Source organism: Lathyrus oleraceus, chromosome 6, assembly GCF_024323335.1.
Source record: "Lathyrus oleraceus cultivar Zhongwan6 chromosome 6, CAAS_Psat_ZW6_1.0, whole genome shotgun sequence".
Lineage (NCBI taxonomy): Eukaryota > Viridiplantae > Streptophyta > Magnoliopsida > Fabales > Fabaceae > Lathyrus > Lathyrus oleraceus.
In genome coordinates, this window is record NC_066584.1 from 308,029,672 (window position 1) to 308,043,403 (window position 13,732).

Here is a 13,732-nt window from a genome sequence, read left to right on the forward strand (position 1 = left end):
AATATTGTTAGATTAATTTAAATATTATTTTAATATGATTATTTGAAGGTGAAATGAATTATTAAATAATATTGGGAATTATTATTATTATTATAGATGTTATTTATTTTAATAATAATTAAATAAATAAAATAAATGGAATATGAAGAGTGGAAGGGTAAAAGGGGAATTTGATAAAAGAGGCCAAAGTGAGAACTCAGGGTGTTTTTTTCACGTATTTTGCCTCAGAGTCAGAGAAAGGGAGAAGCGCTGAAGAGAAAGAGAAGGAAGAGGAAAAGGCCAAAGATTGCTCAGAACTTCCTTCAATCCAAAGAGGTAAGGGGTCTGAACCTTATTAAACAATAATATGCTGAAAATGGTGAAATATTGGATGAACGAAATTGGGATTTTAATCGAAGGAATTCGTAGAAATTATATGCAATGATGTTAGGATTTGTGAAATCGAATAGGGGACTATTTGTATTAGATGATATGAGTGATTTTGTGTGAAATTTGGACTGTGGAAGGATGAATTTGGATAGATCTCGTAGCAGAGAAAGCCATTGCAGATCTGGAAATCTGGTTTCTGGTCATACGCATATGGCACTAGGCAATACGCGTATGAGATTGCTGGTACGCGTATGGCACTAGGCAATACGCGTATGGATGAGGAAGATGATGTTTTGAACGTGTTTTGGTCTCTGTTGGTACGCGTATGGGAATGTGATACGCGTAGCATACGCGTATGGACATGGGCAATACGCGTATGGATTTGGTCAGGCGTGGGCAATACGCGTATGGGCATAGGCAATACGCGTATGGGCAGACTTGTGGTCTTTCCTGGGCTGTTGTTGTGCAGTTTTTGGTTGTTTAGGCTGAGCGAGGTAACTTAGCTGATGCATGGTATACGAGGGATCATTTCCCGTTGCTTTGAGTGGTATAGATATTAGTAGAGTGTGCTAATACTGTGTTTGATTATGTGGCATGATGTGATATGCTTTTGTGATAGAATGTGTTAATGATGATGATAACATGACTATATGATGCTGTTGTTGCTATGTTGATTATGATGCATGCTTGGTGTGCATGCATTCATGAAAGGCCGATGCCTATTGATGAACGGACTGAGTTCCAATGATGTTGTTGACTCCGGGCTTGTTGAGAGGCTTGGTTCCTTGCGGGGAACTCGGATTCTATGGTGATGAATCTGGGAGTGGTGATCCTGTAGTTGGTCACAAAATGGGTATACCGAGTCGTGTTGAGTCATGCATGGGTGTGTGCATTGCATTTGATATGTTGTTTTGTTGATGTTCATGAGTATGTTGATTATGATGATTATGATGAGCTAAGTTGGCATATTTATGTTTATATTTCTGTCGTTATATTATTATTTAATAATGTAATTCTCACCCCTTCTGCATGTGTTTATGTTCATCTATGATGAGCAATGTGCAGATAAAGAGGAGTAGCTATTGTTGAGGTTTGAAGAATAAGTGTAGAGTTATTCTACAGAGTCGAGTCAAATGCTCTGGTCATGTGACACCGGGGTTATGGGATTCGATAGATAATTGGTTATTATTTACGTTGTTTATGATGACTAATATGTTGAGATGCTTTGTTGAGATACTGTTGAAACATTATTATGAATTGTTATATGATGAATGATAATATTTGTGTTGTTGTCCGCTGCGAAGTTTTAATAAAATAAATATATATTTTATGTTGTGATGCGATAAGTGTTATGTTGTAAGAAATGTAAACTCTTCTACATGTTGTACTCTGATAATCTATTTAAATATGTCGTTTGGGTAGAAGGGTGTTACATTAGTGGTATCAGAGCATAGTCAGTCCAGTCGAGTCATAATGTGATGTTTTCCCTGATGGTCGATTAGTGTAAATGACACTGTCGATATTTAACGGTTGTGGTGGTGTTGTGCAGAGTATGGCTGGAGAAAATGGCCGTGTGATTGCTGAGGCTTTGGCTGTTATGGCGCAGGCTATGCAGGCGCAGCAGAATCCGCCGGTCGACGAGTTTAAGAATTTGGGAAGGTTTCTGAAGAATAACCCTCCTACATTCAAGGGGCGCTATGATCCAGATGGTGCTCAGATTTGGCTGAAGGAAATTGAGAAGATTTTCCGGGTGATGACGTGTACTGAAGCACAGAAGGTGCAGTTTGGTACGCATATGTTATCTGAAGAGGCTGAAAACTGGTGGGATAACACTCGCCAGAGGATTGAAGTACCAGGTGCTGAGATGACTTGGGAAAGGTTCAAGACGGTCTTTCTAGAGAAATATTTTCCTGCCGATGTGCGATGTAAGAAGGAGATGGAATTTCTAGAACTGAAGCAGGGTAACATGTCTGTTGCTGATTACGCTTCGAAGTTTGAGGAGCTGGTGCAGTATTGCCCTCATTATAATGGTGCTGATGCTGAGGAATCCAAGTGTGTCAAGTTTGAGAACGGGTTGCGTCCCGAGATCAAACAAGGCATTGGTTACCAGGAGATTCGTAGGTTTCCTACGCTGGTTAATAAGTGCAGGATATTTGATGAAGATAGCAAGGCTAGGACTGCTCATTACAAGAGTCTTAGTGAGAAGAAGAATAAGGATCGTGGTAGTCCTTATGCATCTCCGAATGGTAAAGGTAAGCAGAAAGTGGTAGATGAGAAGAAGCCAAGTGGAGGAGGATCTCCCATAGCTGGTAAATGTTTCAAGTGTGGCGAGCCAGGCCACCGTGCGGATAGCTGTACCAAGAAAGTGCTGAGATGTTTCCGATGCGGTCAGGCTGGACATAGAGTTACTGAATGTAAGGATGCTGGTCCGACATGTTTTAATTGTGGCGAGAAAGGCCATATCAGTTCGCAGTGCTCGAAACCGAAGAAGGCGGCTACTGCAGCTCATACTACTGGTAGGGTGTTTGCTCTGAGTGGGGCTGAAGCTCCTAAAGAAGATAATCTGATTAAAGGTACTTGCTTGATTAATAATGTTGAATTGCTTGCTATTGTTGACACTGGTGCTACTCATTCGTTCATTTCGTATGAGTGTGCGACCAGGATTGGTGTGATTATGTCGTCCCTAGGCGGAAGTATGGTGATAGATACTCCTGCTAATGGTTCTGTGAAGACTTCTGTGGTCTGTCGAGGTTGTCAGTTGACGATCTTTGAGAGAGAGTTCGTGGTTGATTTGGTGTGCTTACCCTTGCACCAAATTGATATTATTCTGGGAATGAATTGGCTAGAATTCTATGGCGTGTTTATCAACTGCTATGGGAAGACGGTGCGGTTTTCTGAAGTTGGTGAGAATGATGAGGCAAGATTTCTATCTGCTAGGCAGGTGGGGGATTTTGTGAAAAATGAAGCTCAGATATTCGCTTTATTTGCGTCTCTGCAATCGGATAAGAAAGTGGTGAGTGTAGATTTGCCTGTTGTCTGTGAATTTCATGATGTGTTTCCGGAGGATGTAAGTGATTTACCTCCAGAACGTGAAGTCGAATTTGCCATTGACTTAGTACCAGGTACGAGTCCAGTGTCGATGTCTCCTTATAGAATGTCGGCAACTGAATTAGTTGAATTGAAGAAGCAACTTGAAGAATTGCTTGAGAAGAAGTTTGTGCGTCCAAGTGTTTCTCCTTGGGGTGCACCAGTGTTGTTAGTGAAGAAGAAAGAAGGTACGATGAGGTTGTGTGTCGATTATCGGTAGTTGAATAAGGTGACTATCAAGAATCGGTATCCATTGCCGAGGATTGATGATTTGATGGACCAGTTGGTCGGAGCTCATGTTTTCAGTAAGATTGATTTGCGGTCGGGTTATCATCAGATCCGAGTGAAGTCAGACGATATTGCGAAGACTGCTTTCCGTACGAGGTATGGTCATTATGAATACACTGTGATGCCGTTCGGTGTATCTAATGCTCCAGGTGTGTTTATGGAATATATGAATCGTATATTTCATCCGTACCTTGATAATTTTGTTGTGGTGTTCATAGATGATATATTGATATATTCTAAGACGGAAGAAGAGCATGCAGGACATCTGAGAATTGTTTTGCAGGTGTTAAGAGAAAAGAAATTATATGCAAAGTTATCTAAATGTGAGTTCTGGTTGAAGGAAGTGAGTTTCCTTGGCCATGTGATTTCGAGTGGTGGGATTTCTGTTGATCCTGCTAAAGTTGATGCCGTATTACAGTGGGAGACTCCGAAGTCTGCTACTGAGATACGCAGTTTTCTGGGGTTAGCTGGTTATTATCGCAGATTTATTGAAGGCTTCTCTAAGTTGGCATTGCCGTTGACGCAGTTGACTAAGAAGGGTCAAGTATATGTGTGGGATGCAGCTTGTGAAGCGAGTTTTGTGGAGTTGAAGAGGCGGTTGACCAGTGCTCCAGTGTTGATCTTGCCTAATCCTGGTGAGTCCTTCATTGTCTATTGTGATGCTTCTTTGATGGGTCTTGGTGGTGTTTTGATGCAGAATGGTAAAGTTGTAGCTTATGCTTCTAGACAGTTGAAAGTTCATGAGAGGAATTATCCTACGCATGATCTAGAACTTGCAGCTGTTGTATTTGTGTTGAAAATGTGGAGGCATTATCTGTATGGTTCCAGATTCGAAGTGTTCAGTGATCACAAGAGTCTGAAGTATCTGTTTGATCAGAAAGAGTTAAATATGGGCAGACTTGTGGTCTTTCCTGGGCTGTTGTTGTGCAGTTTTTGGTTGTTTAGGCTGAGCGAGGTAACTTAGCTGATGCATGGTATACGAGGGATCATTTCCCGTTGCTTTGAGTGGTATAGATATTAGTAGAGTGTGCTAATACTGTGTTTGATTATGTGGCATGATGTGATATGCTTTTGTGATAGAATGTGTTAATGATGATGATAACATGACTATATGATGCTGTTGTTGCTATGTTGATTATGATGCATGCTTGGTGTGCATGCATTCATGAAAGGCCGATGCCTATTGATGAACGGACTGAGTTCCAATGATGTTGTTGACTCCGGGCTTGTTGAGAGGCTTGGTTCCTTGCGGGGAACTCGGATTCTATGGTGATGAATCTGGGAGTGGTGATCCTGTAGTTGGTCACAAAATGGGTATACCGAGTCGTGTTGAGTCATGCATGGGTGTGTGCATTGCATTTGATATGTTGTTTTGTTGATGTTCATGAGTATGTTGATTATGATGATTATGATGAGCTAAGTTGGCATATTTATGTTTATATTTCTGTCGTTATATTATTATTTAATAATGTAATTCTCACCCCTTCTGCATGTGTTTATGTTCATCTATGATGAGCAATGTGCAGATAAAGAGGAGTAGCTATTGTTGAGGTTTGAAGAATAAGTGTAGAGTTATTCTACAGAGTCGAGTCAAATGCTCTGGTCATGTGACACCGGGGTTATGGGATTCGATAGATAATTGGTTATTATTTACGTTGTTTATGATGACTAATATGTTGAGATGCTTTGTTGAGATACTGTTGAAACATTATTATGAATTGTTATATGATGAATGATAATATTTGTGTTGTTGTCCGCTGCGAAGTTTTAATAAAATAAATATATGTTTTATGTTGTGATGCGATAAGTGTTATGTTGTAAGAAATGTAAACTCTTCTACATGTTGTACTCTGATAATCTATTTAAATATGTCGTTTGGGTAGAAGGGTGTTACATTAGTGGTATCAGAGCCAAACCTCTCCCAGTACGATGTGGTTCGGGGACGAACCAAGCGGAAGTTGGTGGGCATGTAACACCCGATGTCGGAGAGGCCGAAGAGGGGTTACATGTAACATCTGAGGGCGATGGAGTGGTTGTCGATGCATGATGCATGACAATGAGACCCTCCTAGCAGCTTCGAGGGGAAAACCGAATTCACATCGGAATGAGAGGGATCCTGAGGCTATGCAGGTATGGGACTGCATGGTTGAATGAAGGCTTATAAGGATTAATTGGTATTACCTATACCAACAAGATGCATCTTCTTTTCGGTAGCCCAATAGATAAGAACTCCATAGTTAAGCGTGCTTGACTTGGAGTAGTATTGGGATGGGTGACCTTCTGGGAAGTTTCCCGGAAAGTGTGTGAGTGAGGACAAAACATGCCGAAAAGACTCGTGTTAGAATTACTGAAGGATTTTGACTTTGAATTGAGTTATCATCCCGGTAAGGCTAATGTAGTTGCAGATGCACTGAGTAGAAAGTCTCTACATATGTCTATGATGATGGTTCGGGAGCTTGAGTTAATTGAACAGTTCCGTGATATGAGTTTGGGTTGTGAAGTTTCCGCTGATAGTGTAAAGTTGGGTATGCTGAAGTTGACTAGTGGAATTCTGGAAGATATTCGGAATGGTCAGCAAGTTGATGTCGCTCTAGTTGATCATATTACTATGGTTAACCAGGGTAATGGTGGTAATTTTGAGATTGATGAGAATGACATCCTGCGATTTAAAGGTAGAGTTTGTGTTCCTGAGGTGTCTGATTTGAAAAAGAGTATTCTTGAAGAGGGCCATAGGAGTGGATTGAGTATCCATCCAGGTGCAACTAAAATGTATCAAGATTTGAAGAAGTTGTTTTGGTGGGCTGGTATGAAAAGAGATGTTGCTAAGTTCGTGTATGCCTGTTTGACTTGTCAGAAGTCAAAGATTGAACATCAGAAACCGGCAGGTATGATGCAACCTTTGAAGATTCCTGAATGGAAGTGGGATAGCATTTCCATGGATTTTGTGACGGGATTGCCGAGGACGACGAAAGGTAATGATTCTATTTGGGTGATTGTGGATCGATTGACTAAGTCGGCGCATTTCTTGCCGATGAAGATTAATCACTCTTTAGAGAAGTTGGCAGAGTTGTATATTGAGGAGATAGTGAGGCTGCATGGTATTCCATCCAGTATTGTGTCTGATAGAGATCCCAGATTTACTTCTAGATTTTGGGAAAGTTTGCAGAAAGCGTTGGGAACTAAGTTGAGGTTGAGTTCAGCTTATCATCCTCAGACTGATGGTCAGACCGAAAGAACTATCCAATCCTTGGAGGATTTGTTGAGAGCTTGTGTGTTGGAGCAGAGTGGTTCTTGGGATAGTTATTTGCCGTTGGTGGAGTTTACTTATAATAATAGTTTTCATGCTAGTATCGGTATGGCTCCATATGAAGCATTGTATGGTAGGAGGTGTAGAACTCCATTGTGTTGGTATGAATCAGGTGAGAGTGTTGTACTCGGACCTGAGATTGTGCAGCAGACGACTGAAAGGGTTAAGATGATTCAGGAGAAAATGAAGATTTCTCAGAGTCGTCAGAAGAGTTATCATGATAAGAGGAGAAAGGCACTTGAGTTCCAAGAGGGAGATCATGTGTTCTTGAGAGTTACTCTGACGACAGGTGTGAGTAGAGCTTTAAAGTCTAAAAAGCTTACTCCGAGGTTTGTGAGTCCGTATCAGATTTTGAAGAGGGTTGGAGAAGTGGCGTATCGGATAGCTTTACCGCCGTCGCTTTCTAACCTGCATGATGTGTTTCATGTATCTCAGTTGAGAAAATATATTGCGGATCCTTCGCATGTTGTTCAGTTGGATGATATCCAGGTGAGGGATAATTTGACCGTTGAGGTGTTGCCAATTCGGATAGATGACCGAGAAGAGAAGACCCTGAGAGGTAAGAAGATTGCTCTAGTGAAAGTTGTTTGGGGAGGTCCAGCTGGTGAGAGCTTGACTTGGGAGCGTGAAGATCAGATGAAGGAGTCGTATCCGGCTCTATTTGCTTGAGGTATGTTTTCGAGGACGAAAACTTCTAAAGTGGGGGAGAGTTGTAACACCCCGAATATTGTTAGATTAATTTAAATATTATTTTAATATGATTATTTGAAGGTGAAATGAATTATTAAATAATATTGGGAATTATTATTATTATTATTATAGATGTTATTTATTTTAATAATAATTAAATAAATAAAATAAATGGAATATGAAGAGTGGAAGGGTAAAAGGGGAATTTGATAAAAGAGGCCAAAGTGAGAACTCAGGGTGTTTTTTTCACGCATTTTGCCTCAGAGTCAGAGAAAGGGAGAAGCGCTGAAGAGAAAGAGAAGGAAGAGGAAAAGGCCAAAGATTGCTCAGAACTTCCTTCAATCCAAAGAGGTAAGGGGTCTGAACCTTATTAAACAATAATATGCTGAAAATGGTGAAATATTGGATGAACGAAATTGGGATTTTAATCGAAGGAATTCGTAGAAATTATATGCAATGATGTTAGGATTTGTGAAATCGAATAGGGGACTATTTGTATTAGATGATATGAGTGATTTTGTGTGAAATTTGGACTGTGGAAGGATGAATTTGGATAGATCTCGTAGCAGAGAAAGCCATTGCAGATCTGGAAATCTGGTTTCTGGTCATACGCATATGGCACTAGGCAATACGCGTATGAGATTGCTGGTACGCGTATGGCACTAGGCAATACGCGTATGGATGAGGAAGATGATGTTTTGAACGTGTTTTGGTCTCTGTTGGTACGCGTATGGGAATGTGATACGCGTAGCATACGCGTATGGACATGGGCAATACGCGTATGGATTTGGTCAGGCGTGGGCAATACGCGTATGGGCATAGGCAATACGCGTATGGGCAGACTTGTGGTCTTTCCTGGGCTGTTGTTGTGCAGTTTTTGGTTGTTTAGGCTGAGCGAGGTAACTTAGCTGATGCATGGTATACGAGGGATCATTTCCCGTTGCTTTGAGTGGTATAGATATTAGTAGAGTGTGCTAATACTGTGTTTGATTATGTGGCATGATGTGATATGCTTTTGTGATAGAATGTGTTAATGATGATGATAACATGACTATATGATGCTGTTGTTGCTATGTTGATTATGATGCATGCTTGGTGTGCATGCATTCATGAAAGGCCGATGCCTATTGATGAACGGACTGAGTTCCAATGATGTTGTTGACTCCGGGCTTGTTGAGAGGCTTGGTTCCTTGCGGGGAACTCGGATTCTATGGTGATGAATCTGGGAGTGGTGATCCTGTAGTTGGTCACAAAATGGGTATACCGAGTCGTGTTGAGTCATGCATGGGTGTGTGCATTGCATTTGATATGTTGTTTTGTTGATGTTCATGAGTATGTTGATTATGATGATTATGATGAGCTAAGTTGGCATATTTATGTTTATATTTCTGTCGTTATATTATTATTTAATAATGTAATTCTCACCCCTTCTGCATGTGTTTATGTTCATCTATGATGAGCAATGTGCAGATAAAGAGGAGTAGATATTGTTGAGGTTTGAAGAATAAGTGTAGAGTTATTCTACAGAGTCGAGTCAAATGCTCTGGTCATGTGACACCGGGGTTATGGGATTCGATAGATAATTGGTTATTATTTACGTTGTTTATGATGACTAATATGTTGAGATGCTTTGTTGAGATACTGTTGAAACATTATTATGAATTGTTATATGATGAATGATAATATTTGTGTTGTTGTCCGCTGCGAAGTTTTAATAAAATAAATATATATTTTATGTTGTGATGCGATAAGTGTTATGTTGTAAGAAATGTAAACTCTTCTACATGTTGTACTCTGATAATCTATTTAAATATGTCGTTTGGGTAGAAGGGTGTTACAGTTCTACTGTTCCAGGCGGTGGTTTCCACCGTCTTCTTCATGAAGACGGTGGTTCTACTGTTCATCGCATTTTTTTTTGCAGAATTTAAATCCAAGCACATCATTAGAAAGCTCTTGTCATGCACAATACGAATCTAGCATTATTTTAGCCTAATTCACAATAACAAGAGCGAATCGAAACAAAACATAATTGCACATCAAACTTTAAATCAACACAACTCTCTCAATTTTCATCCATTTTTAATGAAATTTATATCAGAATTCTCAGTGATGAAAGATCTACAATATCATGTACATAAAATCAAGAATTATGAGCTTCGAATTTTCACCAACCTGGAATGGCAGTGGTGAAAAACAGTGTATTCAAGCTTCCTAAGCCTCCAAATCTCCTTCTCCACTCTTGTTATGAAGCTTTGGATAAGAATTGATACTTGAATTGATCTGGATCCAGCTTAATTTGCACTTGCCATTGATGTGTTCATGTGTTGAAGGTGCACAAATCTTCACCAATTTCTTCAAACCAGAGATCAAATCCTACTCAATGATGCATGCTGAACCAGAATATGCAGAGAAATTGATGTCTTGTGTGAAGAAATTTGGAATTTCAATGAGAGAGAAATTTGGAGGGAAAATGAGATCTAGATCTAGAACTTGTGATTATGATCCAATTCTGTTATGATTAGCCTTATATACTCCTCCTTAATCATGTTCAAATTGAGTTTAAGCATGGCTAATGAAAGATTAATGGAATATGGGGTGTAATGCAAAAATGGTAAAAGTGTGGTGCATGGCCTAATTTGGACGTGAACAGTAACATGCTAGCATCCAAATCCACTTAAAATCACCTAATAAACACAATGGGATTGGAATTATGCTTGTAGCTTGCACCAAATTTAAATTCCCCAATTTCCCTCCAAAATGCATGTGAATGAGCACATGATTATGTGAACCTTTTTCATGCAATGCAATGATAGATTTGGAAAGCAAAGGTCATGAGAAGAAATTTTCAAAAAGAGTGGCTTCATTTGGAGTTTTGAGTCAAAAGTTATGCCATGTTGAAGTTCCATGCACACTTTATGATCATTTGGTCATAATTCTTCAACCATTCATCAGATGCTCATGATCTTGGACTTTTTGGAAATGGGAGAGAAATATCTTCAACTTTCATGTTGGACAAAAATTTATTTGAAGCTTCTTTGATGTTGGAAAGTCAAGTCGAATGTGGTCCAAAAACTTGCCATTTTTGGAAACTTTCAATTACAGGTCACTTTCCATTTTGGGAAACTTTTGATCTGGCCTCAAATTCTTCAAGATATGTGTTTGACATGATGAATAAGCCTCTTTGGGACATGAATGAAGTGTCTCAAACCATTTCTCCACCTCCTAGCCCTCAGTTGACTTTCAGTTGACTTTTATGGGGCCCAGATGACTTGGCAATGCACTGATGACTTTGAGCCTCTAACACTTGGCCAACTTGCTTCAAAATGAACCTTGGCTCATATAAGCTCAATAGAATGATCATGTGATCCCTATCTCAATAGAATACCTCATCTTCTTGAAAATCACTGGTTGGAAGAAAAGTCATTGATTAGGGTTGACCAGAGGTCAAAACCCTGATCCAGAGGAATCTGAGCATGAACAATGAACCCCTTGATAATGTCATAACCATCATGATGGTAACATACCCTTGCAAACAAGAAAATGCTCAACCTTCTGAAGGATCAAGAAACCCTAATGCACTGCAAACCCTCAGATGATTGATCTCCCATTCAATAAGACCCTCAGGCTGGAACCATATCACTTCTCCATCTCTGAAAAGACTTTGGAGGATGACTTCATTATTATATGATATGCAATATGCAAATTCCTAATGTCCTAAAATGAAATGCAATATGCTAAGCTAGTCCCAAGAAGAGGAGGGCAAATTTTGAGGTGTTACAAGTGGTCCTACATCGTTTGACAAATAGACTCACTTCCCGGAAACATGTCTTATAGGAAGTTCTTATGATAAAGTGTGTATTGATCTGAAAAGATATGGTTTCTCATAAACATTTTTTCCACTTCGGAGTAGGTCACCTCAACATTTTTTCAAAAACACAATATTTTGTTCAAGTTTATTTGAAACTGGGATGTCCTATACCAAAGACATCACTGGAGTGGAGAACACATTTCACCCAAGATGTTGAAACTTGACCGGATCACTTTCTAGAAATGATGGGAGAGTTCACCAGATTGAGCGACGTTGAAAGAGAAGCAAATAAGGAAAGGTCAAAGAAGGAATGACCAATATATTTAGGTAGTGACACATGTTTTAATACATTTTAGTTTTAATCTAACAATGTAAGGTTGTCCATGATGTTATAAAAATGGGTGGTAATTTTGAACAATTTTTGTGTTTCTAAATTCTACACTACGTAATACATTGGTTTTGTATGAACAGTAGTTTTGGTGGGCCCGTAGGTCATATTCAGACACACCTTTTAATTATTAAAAAAATAAAATATGGGGTTATACGGATGTACATCTCCGCAAAGACCCTTATTTGTGAAAAAATAATATGACGTATCTAGAGATGCACCTCCGAAATATATTCTGATGAAAGGATGGGGTTTTTATGGTCTAACTTGATCTACCACTTGTTAAATAGAGGTTTCTCTTTCATTTTCTTTACAAAAACAGAATGAATACATATCCCCTATTAGAGTAATCAATTTATAGTGACTAGATCAGCTAGTAGAACTAAGTCCCAATCCCTAACTAACTATGTTGAGTCAACATAGTTAGGTCTACTATATATACTCAACTATAATTGAGTTTGTAACCAATTTTATCATAATGAATATGAGTTTATAACAAACCTTAGCTTTCTCTCTTCTCTTCATTTATCGTTTTTTAATATGGCATTCAGAGCTTAATTCGATCTATAACAATGGCTTCCGATGAAAACTCAGCAAACACAATGAAGAACATTGTACAAGAACCTTCGTCGATCTCGAATTTCAATTCGAAGAACATTTTTAAGACTTTTACGCAACAAGTTGTCGCATCCGCGAAAAACAACCGGCGGGCTGAAACAAAAAAACAACACAGAGCCGCCACTGCGCGTTATTTATCCCAAGATAGGGAAAGGAAACGCTCAGAGAAACCTGGAAAAAGCATGGTCTCGCGACCAAAGAGAAAGGGTAAGGGAGTCGGTTACGCAAGGGGAAGGTATTAGCACCCCTCACGTCCGTCGTACTCGACGGGATCCACGCTCTAAGAAAAGAAAAGGTTGCTAAAACATCACACACACACGCACCGAAGAAAAGAAGGTGGGGTTAAGAAGAAGAGAGCTCGATAGGACGTCGCATCCTATGCCTACGTATCTCGTCTGGAACGAGAATCAGAGTTGCCGTAGTTCGGCTTACGCACGCCAAACAAGCAAACACAAACACAAGCAAACATGGAGCCTGAATGCCAATCACTGGACTTACATCAGCATCCGAACCAAAACGCACACCAGAAGGCAAATGTGGAGCCCGACCGCCAATCACTGGACTTACATCGGCATCCGAACCAAACATACACAAGAAGATAACAAGCAAACACACACAAAGAGAAAAAAGTGCCCGGAGAGACCTCGCACGGTCTCCTGCCTACATACCTCGTCTGGAACGAGGATCAGGGCGATGTAGTTCCCCTGAAAGGGAAAGAAAATCTAGCCAGAAACCAAGGGAAGACACACTACCAGGGAGCTGGACTCGAGCCTAGTGTTGTCATGCATCATTGCCCTACGTTGAGGTTTCTACCTACTTGCACAACTGCAAGCTAATCCTATCCAGGAAAACAAGCATACAAGCATACAAGCAAACAGAGCAAACAAATATTCACAAAGCACACACTATAACCAGTCAAGTGAGGCTCAAACAATGGGTTTGACTGCCGAAGCAAGTCATCTGTACATGGGTAGTATTCGCTCTTAACCTTGCCATTGCGAGGCTAAGGTGAAGCAGATGAAAGGTGAGTGAAGATTAGACTTCACAGCTCTTATCCCTGACCAGGGAGAGCTTCAGACAAAGGAGCGTGGGTCCAGAATGGAGGGACCCTTCTACGCTCAAAGACTCTGACTCGATTGTGCAACAACACAAGATCTTGGGTTTGTGTCCCAATGCA